A 12,288-nucleotide genomic window follows, 5' to 3' on the forward strand; every position below is an offset into this window, starting at 1 on the left:
CCCTACCTTTAAAAAAAAAAAGAAGATATCTGTATTCCCAGTCATGTGAAATCCATAGATTAGGTCCTAATTTATTAATTTCAATTGAGTGATTTCCTTATATGAACTGTAACTCAACAAAATCTTTGAAATTGTTTCATGTTGCAAATATATTTTTGTTCAGTGTATCTCTGTCTGTTTATGAGTGTTCCAACTTGTTTACCAGGAATGAGTATTTATTGAAGTTTTTCTTGGGTAAACCCTATCACTTGATTACTGTCATTAGTGTTGAGCACCCCTCCTACTTCTTGTGTTTACTTAAGCACAGAGGCCTACCTGAAGTTTAGGTGCTGAACTCATAACTCTTTTTGGCTATTTTGCTTCTCCATCCCGTAATACTACTACTTGTTGTTATACACCAAACTAAGAAATGCTAACAATCCAATGACTGTAAACATAGCCTATTGTGTAAATATGTTGATAGTGCTGGTGAAAGTTCTCAAGTGGGCTCGTTCAGCGTTTTAATTTCTCAACCGGCAGTGACGTCAGCCCGCCAATTGTACGCACAGTGCGCAAACTGGCAGGAGCCACTGCAGGACACTGTTAGTGTTCTCCCGAAACGATGTGTCAACCACCAGACATAGGATAAACACGAAGCTAAACCACGAGACAGGCCAGGCGCACCACTTAGACTATTTGAACATTACTGTCATGATGGGGGAAACGTAATATAAGCTAGGAAGCTGTTAGCTAGTGGTTTGCACTGTAGAAGAAGAGGATACAGGGTCTTAATGGATAACCATGGCAACAGCAGCAGCAGCAGCAGGAGAAGCGTTGAGCAGCAGCTTACGACAGCGATATAAACACTGAACACAGACGGGGAAGGCATCATACATCCGCCGACCGAAAGGAAAGTGTCGCTGCAGGTTGTGAAGCCAAAGCCTTGTGGATATTAATTAGACATTGGTGAGCGCATCAGTGAGCAAGGTAAGGTTTGTTACATTGTACTATAGCTATCCTCATTGTCCATCACAGCGTAGTGAGACAGACGGAGAATATAACGGGGCGGCTGTTGCTTGCTGTTGTATTGTGAAACGGATAATGTTTTGACGAGATTGTAACAGACCGCTAAATTGTTAAAGCGCCCACTCATAATTTAGTCACCGTTAAAAGTTCGACGAGTTTATAATAGCAGAATTGGCTATAGCAGCAGTACTAAAATACCAACAGAAGAACGTTCTGTCTGCTATGCACGCACGCAGGCACCGACACACACACACACGCACATACACGCACACACAGAGCAAATCGTTTTATGGAAAATATTTGGCAAACACCCATAGCTGCTTTGTCATGTGAAATAGTTTGGGTGTTGATTTAGTGTGATTTATCTACTGACAGGATTTAGATGGACTGACACCTACACAATTCAGATGTCTGTCATTTTAAGTACTAGGCAAAAACAAAGAAGCTACCCCCCCCACCCTCCATCATTATTCAATACATGCGGAGCTGTTGGACCAATATTTGGAATAGCGCAATAACAATGAACCTCTAGAAGTGGCACCTGGTGTATGGCAAGCCCTCTTACACTCGGTGTAAGCAGAAACCTAGCAAGAATCACTATGAACTTTGTTGCTATCACATACAGTTGAAGTCGGAAGTGTACATACACCTTAGCCAAATACATTTAAACTCAGTTTTTCACAATTCCTGACATTTAATCCCAGTAAAAATGCCCTGAATTAGGCTAGTTAGGATCACCACTTTATTTTAAGAATGTTAAATGTATAAATGAATAATAGTAGAGAGAATGATTTATTTCAGCTTTTATTTCACTCAATTAGTATTTAGTAACATTGCCTTTAAATTGTTTAACTTCGGTCAAATGTTTCGGGTAGCCTCCCACAATAAATTGGGTGAATTTTGGCCCATTTCTCCTGACAGAGCTGGTGTAACTGAGTCAGGTTTGTAGGCCTCCTTGCTCACACACACTTTTTCAGTTCTGCCCACAAATGTTCAATGGGATTGAGGTCAGGGCTTTGTGATGGCCACTCCAATACCTTGACTTTGTTGTCCTTAAGCCATTTTGCCACAACTTTGGAAGTATGCTTGGATTCATTGTCCATTTGGAAGACCCATTTGTGACCAAGCTTTAACTTCCTGACTGATGTCTTGAGATGTTGCTTCAATATATCCCCATAATGTTCCTACCTCATGATGCCATCTATTTGGTGAAGTGCACCAGACCCTCCTGCAGCAAAGCACACCCACAACATGATGCTGCCACCCCCGTGCTTCACGGTTGGGATGGTGTTCTTCTCCCCCTTTTTCCTCCAAACATAACGATGGTCATTATGGCCAAACAGTTCTATTTTTGTTTCATCAGACCAGAGGACTTTTCTACAAAAGTACAATCTTTGTCCTTCTGTCCTTCTGTGGCTCAGTTGGTAGAGCATGGCGTTTGTAACGCCAGGGTAGTGGGTTCGATTCCCGGGACCACCCATACGTAGAATGTATGCACACATGACTGTAAGTCGCTTTGGATAAAAGCGTCAGCTAAATGGCATATATTATTATTATATATTATTTGTCCCCATGTGCAGTTGCAAACCGTAGTCTGGCTATTTTATGGCTGTTTTGGAGCAGTGGCTTCTTCCTTCTTCCTTTGCTGTTGTTCTGGGATTGATTTGCACTTTCCGCCCCAAAGTACGTTCATCTCTAGGAGACAGAACGCGTCTCCTTCCTGAGCGGTATGGCGGCTGCATGGTCCCATGGTGTTCATACTTGCGTACTATTAAATGTAATGATGAACATGGTACCTTCAGGCATTTGGAAATTGCTCCCAAGGATGTGTGACAGAATCTGAGGTCTTGGCTGATTTCTTTTGATTTTCCCATGATGTCAAGCAAAGAGTCACTGCGTTTGAAGGTACGTTGAAATACATCCACAGGTACAAAAATGATGTCAATTAGCCTATCAGAAGCTTCTAAAGCCAAGACATAATTTTCTGGAATTTTCCAAGCTGTTTAAAGGCACAGTCAACTTAGTTTATGGAAACTTCTGACCCACTGGAATTGTGATACAGTGAATTATAAATTAAATAATCAGCCTGTAAACAATTGTTGGAACAATTACTTGTGTCATGCACAAAGTAGATGTCCTAACCGACTTGCCAAAACTATAGTTTGTTAACAAGAAATCTGTGGAGTGGTTGAAAAAAAGTTTTAATGACTCCAACCTAAGTGTATGTAAACTTCCAACTTCAACTGTAGGTTATTCTATGCTAGTAGCCTATGTTAGGTTATTCACAAGATAATATAATTATAAAAAGAGATGAGCTTATAAAGTAAAGGACTTCAGACATTTTCATGTCAGTGATGGTAATCAGGTGCAGTGGATTCCTAATAGCTTATTTCTATGACTGAAGGTCTGCTTAGCGGAGGTCTTGTGCTTTGTCTACTGCACATTGCATGCAGCTGTCCGCTTGGTGAACAGTCTACTCTCCTAGCATTTCAGCAGACCCACACAGCAGATTCCTGAAGTGGTAAAACAATGATCTTCCAGCTGACTTCAACCCACCCAGGTCCATCCTCTCCGGGTGTAGTCAGACCACAGGGGACCTTCGTGTGGAGACAGCATAGATGCTTTTCAGTCTGCTGTTAGACATCTTATTCCACCACCCTCAACCCTCTAACCACTGTACGAACAGCCCCGGCCACTGAATCAACAGCCCCGACCACTGTATCAACAGCCCCAACCACTGTATGAACAGCCCCGACCACTGAATCAACAGCCCCAACCACTGTATCAACAGCCCCGACCACTGAATCAACAGCCCCAACCACTGTATCAACAGCCCCGACCACTGAATCAACAGCCCTAACCACTATCAACAGCCCCAACCACTGTATGAACAGCCCCGACCACTGAATCAACAGCCCCAACCACTGTATCAACAGCCCCGACCACTGAATCAACAGCCCCAACCACTATCAACAGCCCCAACCACTGTATGAACAGCCCCAACCACTGAATCAACAGCCCCAACCACTGTATCAACAGCCCCGACCACTGTATCAACAGCCCCGACCACTGTATCAACAGCCCCAATCCCTGTATCAACAGCCCCAACCACTGCACGAACAGCCCCGACCACTGAATCAACAGCTCCAACCACTGTACGAACAGCCCCAACCACTGAATCAACAGCCCCAACCACTGTATCAACAGCCCCGACCACTGTTCGAACAGCCCCGACTACTGAATCAACAGCCCTAACCACTGAATCAACAGCCCCAACCACTGTACTAACAGCCCCGACCACTGAATAAACAGCCCCAACCACTGTACCAACAGCCCCAACCACTGTATGAACAGCCCCGACCACTGAATCAACAGCTCCAACCACTGTACGAACAGCCCTGACCACTGTATTAACAGCCCCAACCACTGTATCAACAGCCCCAACCACTGTACGAACAGCCCCAACCACTGAATCAACAGCCCCAACCACTGTATCAACAGCCTCCACCACTGTATCAACAGCCCCAACCACTGTACGAACAGCCCCGACCACTGTATGAACAGCCCCAACCACTGTATGAACAGCCCCAACCACTGTACGAACAGCCTCAACCACTGTATCAACAGCCTCAACCACTGTATCAACAGCCCCAACCACTGTATCAACAGCCCCAACCACTGTATGAACAGCCCGACCACTGAATGAACAGCCCCAACCACTGTATGAACAGCCCCAACCACTGTACGAACAGCCCCAACAACTGAATCAACAGCCCCAACCACTGTATCAAGAGCCCTAACCACTATATCAACAGCCCCAAACACTGTACGAACAGCCCCGAACACTGAATACACAGCCCCGATCACTGAACCAACAGCCCCAACCACTGTATGAACAGCCCCAACCACTGTATCAACAGCCCCAACCACTGTATCAACAGCCACAACCACTGTACGAACAGCCTCAACCACTGTATCAACAGCCACAACCACTGTATCAACAGCCCCAACCACTGTATCAACAGCCCCAACCACTGTATCAACAGCCCCGACCACTGTATCAACAGCCCCAACCACTGTATCAACATCCCCAACCACTGTATCAACAGCCCCAACCACTGTATCAACAGCCCCAACCACTGTATCAACAGACCCAACCACTGTATCAACAGGTCCAACCACTGTATCAACATCCCCAACCACTGTATCAACAGCCCCAACCACTGTATCAACAGCCCCAACCACTGTATCAACAGCCCCAACCACTGTATGAACAACCCCAACCACTATACGAACAGCCCCAACCACTGTATCAACAGCCCCAACCACTGTATCAACAGACCCAACCACTGTATCAACAGCTCCAACCACTGTATCAACAGCCCCAACCACTGTATCAACAGCTCCAACCACTATACGAACAGCCCCAACCACTATACGAACAGCCCCAACCACTGTATGAACAGCCCCAACCACTGTATGAACAGCCCCAACCATTATACGAACAGCCCCAACCACTGTATCAACAGCCCCAACCACTGTATCAACAGCCCCAACCACTGTATGAACAGCCCCAACCACTATATGAACAGCCCCAACCACTGTTTAATTTTTTATTTTTTATTTAACCTTTATTTAACTTGGCAAGTCAGTTAAGAACAAATTCTTATTTACAATGACGGTCTAGGAACAGTGGGTTGACTGCCTTGTTTAGGGGCAGAACGACAGATTTTTACCTTGTCAGCTCGGGGATTCAATCTAGTAAACTTTCAGTTACTGGCCCAACGCTCTAACGACTAGGCTACCTGCCGCACCACTGTACCAATAGCACACAGGTCACACCAATGTTATGTTCCTTGGCTAGTTGGATGACTTGACGAGGTGAATTGCTATTATATATTACACTGCTCAAAAAAATAAAGGGAACACTAAAATAACACATCCTAGATCTGAATGAATGACATATTATTATTAAATACTATTTTCTTTACATAGTTGAATGTGCTGACAACATAATCACACAAAAATCATCAATGGAAATCAAATTTATCAACCCATGGAGGTCTGGATTTGGAGTCCCACTCAAAATTAAAGTTGAAAACCACACTACAGGCTGATCCAACTTTGATGTAATGTCCTTAAAACAAGTCAAAATGAGGCTCAATAGTGTGTGTGGTGTCCACGTGCCTGTATGACCTCCCTACAATGTCTCGGCATGCTCCTGATGAGGTGGCGGATGGTCACCTGAGGGATCTCCTCCCAGACCTGGACTAAAGCATCCACCAACTCCTGGACAGTCTGTGGTGCAATGTGGTGTTGGTGGATGGAGCGAGACATGATGTCCCAGATGTTCTCAATTGGATTCAGGTCTGGGGAACGGTCCATAGCATCAATGCCTTCCTGTTGCAGGAACTGCTGACACACTCCAGCCACATTGTCTTGCATTAGGAGGAACCCAGAGCCAACCGCACCAGCATATGGTCTCACAAGGGGTCTGAGGATCTCATCACGGTACATAATGGCAGTCAGGCTACCTCTGGCGAGCACATGGAGGGCTGTGCGGCCCCCCCAAAGAAATGCCACCCCACACCATGACTGACCCACCGCCAAACCGGTCATGCTGGAGGCTGTTGCAGGCAGCAGAACGTTCTCCACAGCGTCTCCAGACTCTGTCACGTCTGTCACATGGGCTCAGTGTGAACCTGCTTTCATCTGTGAAGAGCACAGGGCGCCAGTGGCGAATTTGCCAATCTTGGTGTTCTCTGGCAAATGCCAAACGTCCTGCACGGTGTTGGGCTGTAAGCACAACCCCCACCTGTGGACGTCGGGCCCTCATACCACCCTCATGGAGTCTGTTTCTGACCGTTTGAGCAGACACATGCACATTTGTGGCCTGCTGGAGGTCATTTTGCAGGGCTCTGGCAGTGCTCCCCCTGCTCCTCCTTGCACAAAGGCGGAGGTATCGGTCCTGCTGCTGGGTTGTTGCCCTCCTACGGCCTCCTCCACGTCTCCTGATGTACTGGCCTGTCTCCTGGTAGTGCCTGCATGCTCTGGACACTACGCTGACAGACACAGCAAACGATGTGACATCCTGGATGAGCTGCACTACCTGAGCCAGTTGTGTGGGTTGTAGACTCCGTCTCATGCTACCGCTAGAGTGAAAGCACCGCCAGCATTCAAAAGTGAGCAAAACATTAGCCAGCAAGCATAGGAACTGAGAAGTGGTCTGTGGTCACCACCTGCAGAACCACTCCTTTATTGGGGGTGTCTTGCTAATTGCCTATAATTTCCACCTGTTGTCTATTCCATTTGCACAACAGCATGTGGAATTTATTGTCAATCAGTGTTGCTTCCTAAGTGGACAGTTTGATTTCACAGAAGTGTGATTTACTTGGTGTTACATTGTGTTGTTTAAGTGTTCCCTTTATTTTTTTGAGCAGTGTATATTAGAGCCATGGGATGAATACTAGATCATGTTATCAGCACAGAACAAGTCACTGCAACCCCCACCCACTCTCCACCCTTCCTCAAATGTATGTGTGACTAATCTAAAGTAAGTATTTCTACAGTAGCTAATGTCCTTCGAAGAACTTGGCACATAGTTCACGATCACATGATTTACATAATCCTCTCTCTCCTTTACACAGTCAGTCAGACTCTCTCTGTATCACGTCTGTGCCCTTCAGCTCCTTTCCTTACTAGGTGCTTTATTCATCAGGATGGTGGCATTTATTCGTCCATTGTTTCATTAGTCCATCATTGATATTGTCCCAAGATGCAAAATGCACAATACGGGGGATCACTTCTGTATTTTGAAAGTTACATATGTTGAAAACTTGAGTACTGACAAGCAACACATTTTGGGACTATGTCAACAAAGGACTATTGAAACAAATACCAAAATATAGTTTTCCTTTAAGAAGTGGGTAGTTCATGCATCTCATATAGCCTAGTTCCAGTCGGTGCATGGAGAGACAGATTAGTGTACAACTCCAGTGTTGGCCTGCTGGTACTCTTATAACTCAGCAATACGTTTAGGCTAATGGGACTTAAAACTAAGAAAATAGGTATTAAATTTATTGTGTGGCATATAAGGATACCAGTGTACTGGTGTCTTTTCTGCTGGCTGATGTTGTTTTATTCCAGTTTTGTTGTATTTATTCGAAGGGATGGTGTCTTTGCCTTTCATTGTAGCCTGACCCATGAGATGAGGGTTAATTATAAGGTGAATGTGTGAGATTAATTTCCTGTCATGTGACGATGGTGTGTAAACATTTAACCGGTTGTCATGGCACTGTGACTGTGCTATGATTACACCTACGCTTGGCCCGTTGTCTCAGTTATGCCTCTCCAAATACTCACTCCAAATATAGGCAAGTAGCAACCATAGGCTGCTACACTCTGAGTAATATCCCCCTCTGATCCTGAGATATATATATATATATATATATATATATATATATATATATATATATATATATATATATATATATATATATATATATATATATACAAAGGTATGTTTGTGGATTCGGCTATTTCAGCCACAACTGTTGTGTATTAAATCAAACACACAGCAATGCAATCTCCATAGACAAACCTTGCAGTAGAATGGCCTTACTGAAGAGTCCAGTGACTTTCAACGTGGCACCGTCATAGGATGCCACCTTTCCAACAAGCTGCACCGGTCATCTGTAAGTGCTGTTGTGGTGAAGTGGAAACGTCTAGGAGCAACAACGGCTCAGCCGCGAAGTGGTAGGCCACACAAGACCACAGAACGGGACAACCGAGTGCTGAGGCGCGTAAGCGCATAAAAATCGCCTGTCCTCATTTGCAACACTCAATACCGAGTTCCAAACTGCCTCTGGAAGCAACGTCAACACAATAACTGTTGGGAGCTTCATGAAATGGGTTTCCATGGCCGAGAAGCCGCACACACGCCTAAGTGTGGGCTGGAGTGGTGTAAAGCTTGCCGCCATTGAACTCTTGAGTAGTGGAAATGTGTTCTCTGGTGGGATGAATCACGCTTCACCATCTGGAAGTCCGACGGACTAATCTGGGTTTGGCAGATGCCAGGAGAATGCTATGTACCTGAATGCATAGTGCCAACTGTAAAGTTTGGTGGAGGACTAATGGTCTGGAGTTATTTTTCATTGTTCCCGCCAGGCCCCTTAGTTCCAGTGAAGGAAAATCTTGACACTACAGCATACAATTATATTCTAGACGATTCTATGCTTCCAACTTTGTGGCAACAGTTTGGGGAATGCCCTTTCCTGTTTCAGCATGACAATGCCCCTGTGCACAAGGCGACCTCCATAAAGAAATGGTTTGTTGAGATCAGTTTGGAAGAACTTGACTGGCCTGCACAGAGCCCTGACCTCAACCCCATCAAACACCTTTGGGATGAATTGGAACACATACTGTGAGCCAGGCCTAGTCGCCCAACATCAGTGCCCGACCTCACTAATTTTCTTGTGGCTGAATGGAAGCAAGTCCCCGCAGCAATGTTCCAACTTCTAGTGGGAAGCCTTCCCAGGAGAGTGGAGGCTGTTGTAGCAGCAGCTCCATATTAATGCCCATGATTTTGGAATGAGATGTTCTACGAAAAGATGTCCACATACTTTTGGTCATGTAGTGTATGTGTTATACTGTGATGTCAGAAGTAGAAGCAGAGAAGGTAGCCTACCTGCAGACCCTGCAGTCTCAGCATTGTGGCGAGGAAGAACATTTGAATCAATGTTTTGAGTGAGGATGTTCTTTCTAGACCATTTCAGGTCTACCAACTACTTGTAGGTTTATGTAAGAAAATGTTAAGACTGTACTGGGTTTTGTCTTTATTTCAGTTACTAAAATGCAAGTCTATTTGCCAGCTTAACATACAAGCAAGTTCAGGGAGAGAAGAGCCAGGGGCTTGTTTTGCTTGTTGTGGTTGAGAGATTAGTGGTGACCAACTCAAGTCCCCCCATAGAGCCCCAGCCTCAGTAGTGTAACCTGTAATAGCCTCATAGAGCCCCAGCCTCAGTAGTGTAACCTGTAATAGCCTCATAGAGCCCCAGCCTCAGTAGTGTAACCTGTAATAGCCTCATAGAGTCCCAGCCTCCGTAGTGTAACCTGTAATAGCCTCATAGAGCCCCAGTCTCAGTAGTGTAACCTGTAATAGCCCCATAGAGCCCCAGCCTCAGTAGTGTAACCTGTAATAGCCCCATAGAGCCCCAGCCTCAGTAGTGTAACCTGTAATAGCCTCATAGAGCCCCAGCCTCAGTAGTGTAACCTGTAATAGCCTCATAGAGCCCCAGCCTCAGTAGTGTAACCTGTAATAGCCTCATAGAGCCCCAGCCTCAGTAGTGTAACCTGTAATAGACTCATAGAGCCCCAGCCTCCGTAGTGTAACCTGTAATAGCCTCATAGAGCCCCAGCCTCAGTAGTGTAACCTGTAATAGCCTCATAGAGCCCCAGCCTCAGTAGTGTAACCTGTAATAGCCTCATAGAGCCCCAGCCTCAGTAGTGTAACCTGTAATAGCCTCATAGAGCCCCAGCCTCAGTAGTGTAACCTGTAATAGCCTCATAGAGCCCCAGCCTCAGTAGTGTAACCTGTAATAGCCTCATAGAGCCCCAGCCTCAGTAGTGTAACCTGTAATAGCCTCATAGAGCCCCAGCTTCAGTAGTGTAACCTGTAATAGCCTCATAGATCCACAGCTTCAGTAGTGTAACCTGTAATAGCCTCATAGAGCCCCAGCTTCAGTAGTGTAACCTGTAATAGCCTCATAGAGCCCCATCCTCAGTAGTGTAACCTGTAATAGCCTCATAGAGCCCCATCCTTAGTAGTGTAACCTGTAATAGCCTCATAGAGCCCCAGCTTCAGTAGTGTAATAGCACCCAGCATTACTTACTCATCTGAAATAGTGTCTGTAACCCAAGCAGGTGGTCCTAGTATTCCGTCTAGACTTCATCTGTTTTAACACTTGAGTTACAGTGTAAGTGAAGGTATCTTTGAATCACAGAGGGTCTGAGTTGTACACATAGCAACAATCTATCTGGCTTATCTCATACATACAGTAAGCTTCATTTAACTGACTATAAAGAAGTCATTTTGATTAAAAGGAGAGATCAGGTGAGACAAGGCCAGAGCAATTGACCCAGCTGGAGAAGTGCAGGTCAGGGACAATGTGACAATGGCAGAATCTAGCAGCACCTGTTCAATTCTATGGTTCAATGCACACTTTGTGCAAGCAGGCCCACACATCTCTTCTATTGCTATAGTGACTAACATGCTGCTATAGTGTCAGCAGTCTTTTTCACGTCAACAGTAAACTTTGAAATGGAAGCTGATGGCTCAACAGAGTGGTAGAGACGAGGTGGTAAGGTCCTTTTTTCATCATCATCATCGACATCATCATTAGTATCGTTGTTGTCATCATCATCATCATCATCATCATCATCAGCGCAAACAGACGAGCTCAGTAGAAATAAGGAAATGATTGTAGACATGTAATACCCTTGAAACTCTTTGTGTGTGTGGATCACAGGGATCCTATCAAAGTTCTATGTAATTCTATGGTGTGTAGAGACGTTGCCTGTGACCTATTGCTGAGGTTGATAACCAGGGGAGAGAATCCAGCCTCCGCTATATACAGTACTTCTGCTCGCAGTGAACATGATCTAGCGGTTACACTGGGAGTGTGTGTGAGAGAGAGAGAGAGAGAGAGACGGAGAGAGAGAAAGAGAGAGAGAGAGACAGAGAGAGACAGAGAGAGAGAGACAGAGAGAGAGAGAGAGAGAGAGAGAGAGAGAGAGAGAGACAGAGAGAGAGACAGAGAGAGAGAGAGAGAGAGAGAGAGAGAGAGAGAGAGAGAGAGAGAGAGAGAGAGAGAGAGAGAGAGAGAGAGAGAGAGAGAGAGAGAGAGAGAGAGAGAGAGAGAGAGAGAGAGAGAGAGAGAGAGAGAGAGAGAGAGAGAGAGAGAGAGAGAGAGAGAGAGAGACAGAGAGAGAGAGACAGAGAGAGAGAGAGACAGAGAGAGAGAGAGAGAGAGAGAGAGACAGAGAGAGAGAGAGAGAGAGAGAGAGAGAGAGAGAGAGAGAGACAGAGAGAGAGAGAGAGACGGAGAGAGAGTAAGAGAGAGAGAGAGAGAGAGAGAGAGAGAGAGAGAGAGAGAGAGAGAGAGAGACAGAGAGAGAGAGAGAGAGACGGAGAGAGAGTAAGAGAGAGAGAGAGAGAGAGAGAGAGAGAGAGAGAGAGAGAGAGAGAGAGAGAGAGAGAGAGAGAGAGAGAGAGAGAGAGAGAGA

At 45.5% G+C, this 12,288-nt stretch overlaps 1 protein-coding gene across 1 annotated transcript in view; it reads left to right on the forward strand.

Moving 5' to 3' along the window:
* The first annotated feature begins 592 nt into the window (after positions 1–592).
* The window catches only part of LOC118397669 (protein FAM135B-like), a 57,352-nt gene continuing 45,656 nt past the window's right edge, over positions 593–12,288 (forward strand). The window contains exon 1 of the mRNA XM_052470174.1: positions 593–966. The gene's annotated coding sequence lies outside the window, so the exon portion shown is untranslated. The remainder of the gene's footprint in view (positions 967–12,288) is intronic.

The sequence above is a fragment of the Oncorhynchus keta genome, chromosome 19 (assembly GCF_023373465.1).
Source record: "Oncorhynchus keta strain PuntledgeMale-10-30-2019 chromosome 19, Oket_V2, whole genome shotgun sequence".
Lineage (NCBI taxonomy): Eukaryota > Metazoa > Chordata > Actinopteri > Salmoniformes > Salmonidae > Oncorhynchus > Oncorhynchus keta.